Below are 8,422 nucleotides of genomic sequence, written 5' to 3'. Positions count from 1 at the left end.
GGCCCACAAGATGTCCAGTTCAAGTAGCAGATTCCCCTACAGCTTCCTTGATCTTCAGATCTCAAACATTTACCTACCCCATGATGAAACTTCTCTTGGTTTGAAAGAAGAGAAATAATATATTAGCATGTTTTCCACAAGGGCAGGCATTGTATTGATAAATAATTAAAGATGAATATCTTTCACAGTTATTAATCATCATTAGCATGAGAAACGCCAGACAAAAACCTGGTGCATAGTTGGGAAGAAATAATGAACTGAACAATCTCTCATGGGTAATGCTGTTCAAAAAGATCAAATATTACTCCTACATGCATATAATGGATATAGGAAAAATGCTAGTGTTCTGTTACCTACCTGTGGTGAGGATTACAATTACTGTCCAGTGGCCAACTCGAGAGAGTAAGATCAACTTTTTCAAAAGGAAAAGTATTTTACTATTACTCTCCAGGGCAAAATAAAACACTTTTTTATTTTATTCAAATATCATGTCTTCAGGCCTTCCAGATTTATTTTCTTATTGATTAGCAACTGTAATTCTTTTGCTTACTTAGCTACAGAGCCCCTGGTGAGTATTACCAGAGTGTATGCTTCCAGCTCTTCAATAATGAGAACCTGCTTTCTTGCCTGTTTAGGGAGTGAAAAATATTCAAGTGCCTTCATCTCTGCTTCCACACAGTGACTGGGTGTTCATGCCATGGTTTAGGGTGGGTTAGGTTTATTTATGACTCAAAAGTAATGCTTAAAAAATATATATATCCAAGGAAGATGAAACCTGCAGCAGGAATAAGAGTACAGACATTTAAAATATATTTTGGGGTATTTTGGGAAATTCTTTCATCATTTCCTGAAGAATAGAAGAGCCTTGCTAGAACAGGTAAAAAGTGCAGGTTCCAAGTGAAAAGATAGGTCTTTATTGAAATACAAATATGCATAGGGACAGGCTCAGAAATAAGGAGGAGGCTGCAAAGAACCACATCCAAAGCAATGTTTTTAATACAATTCCAAATTGCACATGTCATTTCAATCAAAGGATCACAGCAATCTTAATAGTTGCAAACCTGATGTCATCATCCTGAACCAATCTAAATCATTTGGCTCTTCAGATTGGCCCTCATCATAATATCATGTGATTACATATAACCATTTTTTGATGTCTTTCTTTATTTGACTAATTTTCCTGTTCATTAAAAGGCTTCCAATGTCCTCTTTCATGTGTCTACAAAACAATTCAAGATTAATCACAATTGCCATGCCTAGCTGATTTTATTTTCAGGCATACCACAGCCACCACAGATTCTAACAGTTTATTCTTTTTAGTATTCTGGAATGGTCATTCATTATGTACAGTACCTAAAAGCAGCTAGTTCTGTACTGTAAAAGGCAGGTACAGGACTTTGAGTTTAGACAGGCCGCAGACTCAAAAGAAAATGGGAAAATGTAAAATACAGTTTTATGAAATTATTATTTTCTCTGACACCAACTCCCACCAACCCCAGCCAACAGGGCAATGGTCAGGAATCATGGGAGTTGCAGTCTGACATTAGGAGGACCACAGCTCTCTCCTTTCCTATCTAGTCCAGCATTCTCATTTCAGTAAGTCCTTCTTAGAAATGGGTCAACATCTTGCTGAATTCAGCTTGGTTTATTATTCATACCTCAGTTCTACAGGTAAGAAAAGCAGAGTACATGTGAACATATATAACAGTCCCAGTTTAAAACAATTAAAGCAGACAGCAAGGAGGACTTCAAAGTCAGCAGCAATGGATTGAAAACCTAGATTGTACTCTCAAAGCAGCCTGAAAAGAAAAGGTCTTCATAAGTCACCTGAAAACAGATAAGGAGGGGGCATAATAGAGCTCCACCAGCAGGGATTTCCATTGTCTTGGTGCTGTCACTGAAAAGGCCCTGTCCTTTATACCACGCTGTCTAAACTCACAGGCAGATGGGACAGACAGCAGGGCCTCAGCCACTGTTGGTAGTGCCCAGGCAAATTCATATGGCAGTAGAGAGTTTATCATGGATTTTCACCTACAGTAAAATCTGAGGTGAATCTGGTGGTTCTGCTTGGACAAAACATCTGAACATTTTCAGGGGGATTAAAGCCTACAGATATTTACTGAGGAATGATAGAAGGGGGAGCAGAATATTCCCAGCATGATGCTTCCCATTGGACAAAATGGATGGCAAATGCCCCAAGCGAGTTTGCACAGCCATCCTTTAAATCTGCTTCTTGTCAGATGCAAAGCTGTTTTAAGAGCCTTGGGTAGCTATTAGAGCTAGAGGACCATGTGCTTGAAATAAATCAGTTGGGTTTTGTTTTCTCACCACATGGTTTGAGTTCCTCTTTCTGCCTGTCTGCCATCAGCAGACAGCTAACTTCTCCCAGCACTGAACATCCTTTGGTTCTTTGTGCTCAAAATAATAATAGGAGGACCTGTGAAAATTCAAGGCAAACAGTGTGCTCTTTTTGGAAGCGAACGTGAGGTGAAATCTCACTGTGGCTTTCTGGGTGCTAAGGAAGCCAAAATCCCCCCAACCCTTTGAATTAATATGAGCAGAGAACTTTCATTTTTCTTCAATGCTGACTGGTATATTAAAGCAAGAAGATTCTAGGTTAACCAAAACAGTGTGGAAAGGCTAAATGGTGTGCTATAACAATTAAGATTTTTAAGATTAATATTTATAAGAAGATCATAACTGTGCACATTGTAGCTCATACTGTTTTGTGCTCTCCATTTCTTAAAGTTGTTTTAAAATGTTTTTATATTGTGTAACCCATCCTGGGACCTTAGGTTGAAGGGTGGGAAACAAACAAACAAACAAGTTGGTAAGTGCCTAATCCCCCAAGGCTGGTTCCCTCCTTTCTTTTGTAAAATTTAGCATCAAACAGATGTCATACGATATGGCTCATAGAATAACATCCAAACATTCAGAAAGGGGAAATCCAGGAAATTGCCCCCCCCCACAAAGGTACCCCACCTCTGTCTCATAAGAACCCAGCTGAGAGTGTCAAATGTGTTTATTCCCATTTCTAACAATTGTGTGAGTTTGGCCACCTTGTCTAAAATACCCATTTTGCAATAAAGCTCCATGTATAATTTCTTTCATCATGCTCTATGTCTTAATGACAAATTGCAGCCACTTTGAAACAATCCTGGCTGACAGTGGAAGTGGCTACTGAATCTTAATAATCAATTTTTAGGAATCCATTATCATTGCTACTGCCAAGAGGAGAGAAATGTCACACCAGCATATGTCTGAAAACTACAGTGGTTTAACCAAGCCTGCTACTGGTGGAATGGTTCAGTCTAATTCCATCATCTATAAGCTTGAATGGATCCTTGATCCTTTGGTTCATTCCTTTCTAAGATCTATTCTCCTCCAGGGGAAGCCCTGCAGCCCTTACTATCATAAGTAAACTTTCTAGCAAATATATACCGCCTCAGTTCTCATGCCCAGAGGATATTGAGATATGAGACAGCAAACATGTTCTGGGTCAGACACTCAAGCAATAGCATGATTTGAACCTGACTCTTCTATGTCTTAGCCTAATTCCTTGATCATTACACCACACTAGTTCTGGATTTCAGACTGAGAGTACATGAAAATCTATTGGAAACAGGCAGGAGCTTATGGTATTCTAAACTTGATAGCTGATACCTTCTTATGCGAATTCAAATTAGAGGCACACTCAGAGATGATGTCATTGTTAGACACCCACAAGGCCCACATCCCAGCTGGAGCTCACTGCCAATTCCTGGAGCTTCCAATTTCTCTTCCTTCCACTACCTTTACCTGCCTTTTCCAAGGCTAGATCTGCGCAGCTATAAAAAAAAAAACACTCTGAAAACATCCTGAAAACAACCGTTTTAAAGCTCACAATGGAAAATTTCACTGAGTTGTGATTTCAGCTCTACAGTGCCATCTGATTTCACAGTGTTGTAACACATTTATAATGTTGTAATTTGACTAATGTAGCTGAGTCCCAAGTGACTAAGCAGTGGGAGGATCAAGAAGAAACAGCAGCAACCTCTACAGGCCTTGCATTTTTTTTATCTCTGGCAGGTGGGCAGACTGGGCACAGAGAGAGGGGAAAGTGAATGGGTTGTGGCAACAGCTGCAATGTGGAGGAGCTGGAAGGACCAATCTAGGAAGAAGACCCAGTGATAGCACTAATTTTGGTAGACTTTGAAGACACATCATTTTCAACTGCATGGGGTGTTAGGGTTAGTACCTCTGGTGGGGGACACGTTGTGCTCCTTCTGGGGTCGTTTGGTTGCCACCCTGCATTCAGCTGTCACCTAATCTCACCTAATCCCTCACCTGTTGCTCTTAGGAGCTGTCAGTGTGCAACAATGGCTACACCCTGGGGATGGCTTTGATTAGCCAGCTAAACCAGGTGAGGGGAACCAAAGGGTCTCAAACCTTCCGTGAGTTTGGAACTTCTCCTGCATGTGAAGACAGGCTCCAGTGGACAGGACCAGTAGTGGGTCTAATGATCAAGAAGGCAGTTTCTGCATGTGCTGTAGAGGAAGGTGAGGGGCAGATAGGGCTCATCAACCTGGGAAGGTAGCCCATCTAGGAGAAAGAAAACCCTGGTCCTAAACCTCCACTGCCTTGCAGGATATATTCAGGAGAAGAAAGGCTAAGAAGTAAACCCTACAAAAATCAGGAATAGAGTCCCTATGTTGGCTGGATGGTGCTTTGTACACCTCCATTTGGCAGTTCCTGCAGCCAAGCTGGTCCCAAGCATATTGCTCTGCTTTCCTTTGGATCGACCTCTGTCCAGGCTTGTGCCCTGGGGAGGTCATTTTTGTGCACAGCGGTTTGAGTTCACCCCCAGAAGTGCACTCTATTGTCTCTCAAAACAGATGGGTGCCAACAACATTAGCTGCTGGTTCTAGGGATGAAACATTTTAGATCAAAGGTGGACCATGGACCACCGGTGGTCCACGAGGTTCATTCACATGGTTCATGGTGACAGCTCTGTGCAATAGCAGCATAACTATGTTTGTGAGAGAAGAATGGCGGCTGAACTAGTTGCTCTGTCATCATTAGAACCTGATGCTCTGCCTGGAAGGTGAGTGCAGCAGATCAGAAGTAACCATGGCTGGTGACAAAATGGGGGAAGGCCATGAGAGGGTGACAAAGCATTTGAAAGGAGTGAAGAGTCAATACATGTTAATGGCGGGAGCAGCAAGAAAGTGGAAAAGATGCTAAGAGAGAATGCACACTAGAGAAAGGGAAAGAGTCAGAGTGGGAGTTATTGGTTTATAAATAAAATATCCAAACACAAAGCAGGATGAATGCTGAATCTGACCTATGTTATTGTATTAAAATTTGAATTCTGCATGCATATATATATGCATAGCACTTTAGCAGCTAGCACTGTGTATTACAAAGAGCATCATTATGTGGTCTGCCAAGACCCTCAGAAATTTTCAAGCAACTGGGAGGGGGAGGGGGAGGGGGAGACAGCCTTCTAGATGTTAAGCTAAGTATCTGCTTAGTTGCGGCTGTTTTTACCTTTTTATCTTACATTGCAGTGATGACTTTTCCAATTTTTATATAATGCAAACTATCTTGAAAGGGCATTACCCAGAAAGGTGTCCTCGAAAGACTGTAAAACAAACAAAACAATAATATTTATGTTGCGTAAATGGAGCTCTCTGGGCAAAAGATTTTGATTGTTTTCTTGCAACATTTGAATAGATGCATACGTGTGCACAGGCAATGGCTGCATTGTGAATAGGGAAGCTGCCTTCTCCTTCCCTCCAAGTCTCTGGCCCGCAGAAGTAAACAAATGAAGGATTCGCTTGCACATTCATGTCAGTGTGGCGGCATCTGTGACAATGATTCAATTCCAGCATATTGGTCCCATCACAGCCTTCTGCGCTATAAGTAGGTGTTCCTCGGGGATGCTTTTCGTGCCCAGCTTTGAGTTTCACACAAGATCATCCCTGTGCACAGCCGTAAATTAGAGCAGAACATCCTGCTTTGTGTCATTTCTGCCTTCCTAGTTTTAATTAGCTAAGTGCCGGCCTCTGGTAAAGCCCTCAGAGGTACTTCTCAGACATTCTTCTACATGAAGCTGGTCTACACTGGCAGGGGGTGGCAATGGCTTGCTGCTTTTTCGAGCCAGAGTCTCTGAAGGCTGGTCCCCCAATGCTCTTCTCTTCTCATAGCAATACGGCTTGCCTGAATTATTTGCCATTAGCAAAAGCGGGATTGCTTTATTCATTTATTTTTAAAGTTATTCCGCCTGCCTGAACGTCTTCTCGGCAAATCGAAAACCAGCTTTGGACAATCTTTCAGTGGTCTCAAGAGGAAAAGCAGTAGATATACTGTTTTCCATTCAGATTTCTTTAATCTACATTTTATTTTCTTCTTTATATTTGTTATGCAGACTGGTGGTTAATCTAGCTATGAGGACTGGGCTTAAATCCCAGCTCACCTATAGTGGTCCTGGGGAGAACCTTACTTCTCAGGTCTGATTTGAATGCTACTGCTGAGGTCTATCTCACCATATGACCATGACGACATTTGGATGATGAAATCACATGGATCAGCCAGGTCATTGACAAACACTATGCCTTGGGCTCTTAATTTGATCACATGAATGCATATCCTTGAAGCTACTTGATGCCTAAGACACCTTTTTCTCTTCCTAACTACTAGGCGCTCTTCTCCTCCAGATAGTAACATAGGACTCCTGGGGTGTGTGTGAAGTTATAGGCAGGAAGAGGATGTGGAGGTATGTGGAGCCTTCCTCTCACCATCCACCAGGCTTGGCACTGCACCTAATGCTAGCTCCAATTAAAAAGGCAAGGCAGATATCAGAAGAGATTTGCAAGGGATGAAGTTCCAAGATGGAAGGCTTTGAGTGTTCCTCTCTCTGGCAGCTGAGGCTTACCCTGGCCACCACCATTGCCACCTTGTGCTTTGGGAAGAGGGAAGAGTGCAGAAAGTTCCATTTCTCAAGCAGAAATCCTTGCACTAATGGAATGTGCTAGCTGGATACTGCCCACTATCTTTAGGGTGGTGGGCAGTTGCTTAGGAGGATTTAAAAAGCAGAGTAGTTGTATTTCTTAATTGTTTTGAGCACTCAGGAAAACATCTTGTCAATACTGAATGTGAGAGGGGTGGTGGTTGGAGATTTCTACATCACACTGAGCCCTGGGGTACAGGAACAGGGTCCATGCGAAGGGAAGAGGGTGGATGAGAAGTTGGGCACATGGAAAGGTGAGCAGCAGCCTCACTGTGGCTTTGTAATTATTGGAGACAACCAGGCAGAAAGGAAGCATGCACCACCCCAATAATCTCCAGGGAGGAGTAGAGACTTTAGCAAGAAATAAAGACCTGCTTGGAAGCAAAGTTCTAGTGTGCCTGAAGATGGATGGAAAATGAAATGGATATTGCTCGGAGAAGCTACACTGAAGAATTCAATGAATTTCTTTCCACATCAGAGGAAATGTGGAGACAATGGAGCATATCTGCAAGCTCACCTCCTTCTTAGGCTCTGTGCAAACAGTTTCTCTCAAGGAATGTGTGAGGGACATCATCTGCACCCTCCACACTAAGCATTATTATAAACAGATATTGCTTGCAAGGGTTTCTGCTCATCAACCAATGCAGCAGTAGAGCTGTCTGTTGAGCAATGAGGAATTCCGTCCTCCACATTAGGTTAGGACTATTGGTCTAAAACTGAGTTACTCTTGGGTTAGGAATATACACCTGCAACTGCTCCTATAGGCATGTTTCAGTTCTGAATTATTAAATGTTTATTTCATTTTGCTTGGTGGAGATTTGGGTTTTTTTGGGGGGTGGCACAAATTCTGCATCATCTTGAACGGAGTTCTCTGACAAGAGATGGCAGGGGAAATTTTATGACATGAAAGCTACACTTGGAAACTTGCTTCCAGCCTCTGCTACATCAGGACACCTGTTTTTACTATTCAGATGTACATATATTAACTCTGAAGCCTCTTTATGTCTTTTAAGTTAATTGATGTTTATCAAGGGTGAGCTGAGACACGTACCATTTTTCATCTGTTTTGTGAGTGTTGATGAATCTCTCTTGTTTAGATTCCTCTCTCTGTGTGTGAACTCACTGGAGTTATTTTGAAGCTTTTCTTCTTGGTGCCATTTTCTTCCTCCTCCTTTACCCTTACAATCTTCTTTTTTATTTTTTAATTCAAAATTAAAACAAGACATATTATCCAAAAACATATCATCCTTCTCCCCCCATTTTTCCTCCCCCTCCCACACAAAACCCTCCCACCCCCACCCCCCGACTTCCCTCAGTTCCAGTCTTTGGTTTCTCTGAGACTGCTGTTTTCTGCATGTTACAAAGTTGTAGATCCTCAAACTATTTAGCTGATTATTATCAATAAAAAGTTTGTGAATGTTTATTCAAAAC

The 8,422-nt window shown here is 41.9% G+C and overlaps 1 long non-coding RNA gene across 2 annotated transcripts; it reads right to left on the bottom strand.

Moving 5' to 3' along the window:
- Positions 1-701: 701 nt before the first annotated feature.
- On the bottom strand, positions 702-8,173 carry LOC309371233. 2 transcript variants are annotated; one of them, XR_014168947.1, is made up of 6 exons: positions 8,043-8,173; positions 5,530-5,623; positions 3,664-3,827; positions 2,329-2,437; positions 1,624-1,827; positions 702-728 (listed from the first exon to the last, which is right to left on the bottom strand). It is a non-coding gene; the product is annotated as an uncharacterized lncRNA (long non-coding RNA). The 2 variants fall into 2 exon arrangements; XR_014168948.1 differs by lacking the exon at positions 3,664-3,827.
- Positions 8,174-8,422: the final 249 nt, after the last annotated feature.

This window comes from Podarcis melisellensis (assembly GCF_964234715.1).
Source record: "Podarcis melisellensis genome assembly, chromosome: 5".
Lineage (NCBI taxonomy): Eukaryota > Metazoa > Chordata > Lepidosauria > Squamata > Lacertidae > Podarcis > Podarcis melisellensis.
Note: the sequence above shows the minus strand (reverse complement) of the source record. Positions and strands in the feature narration are given on the sequence as shown.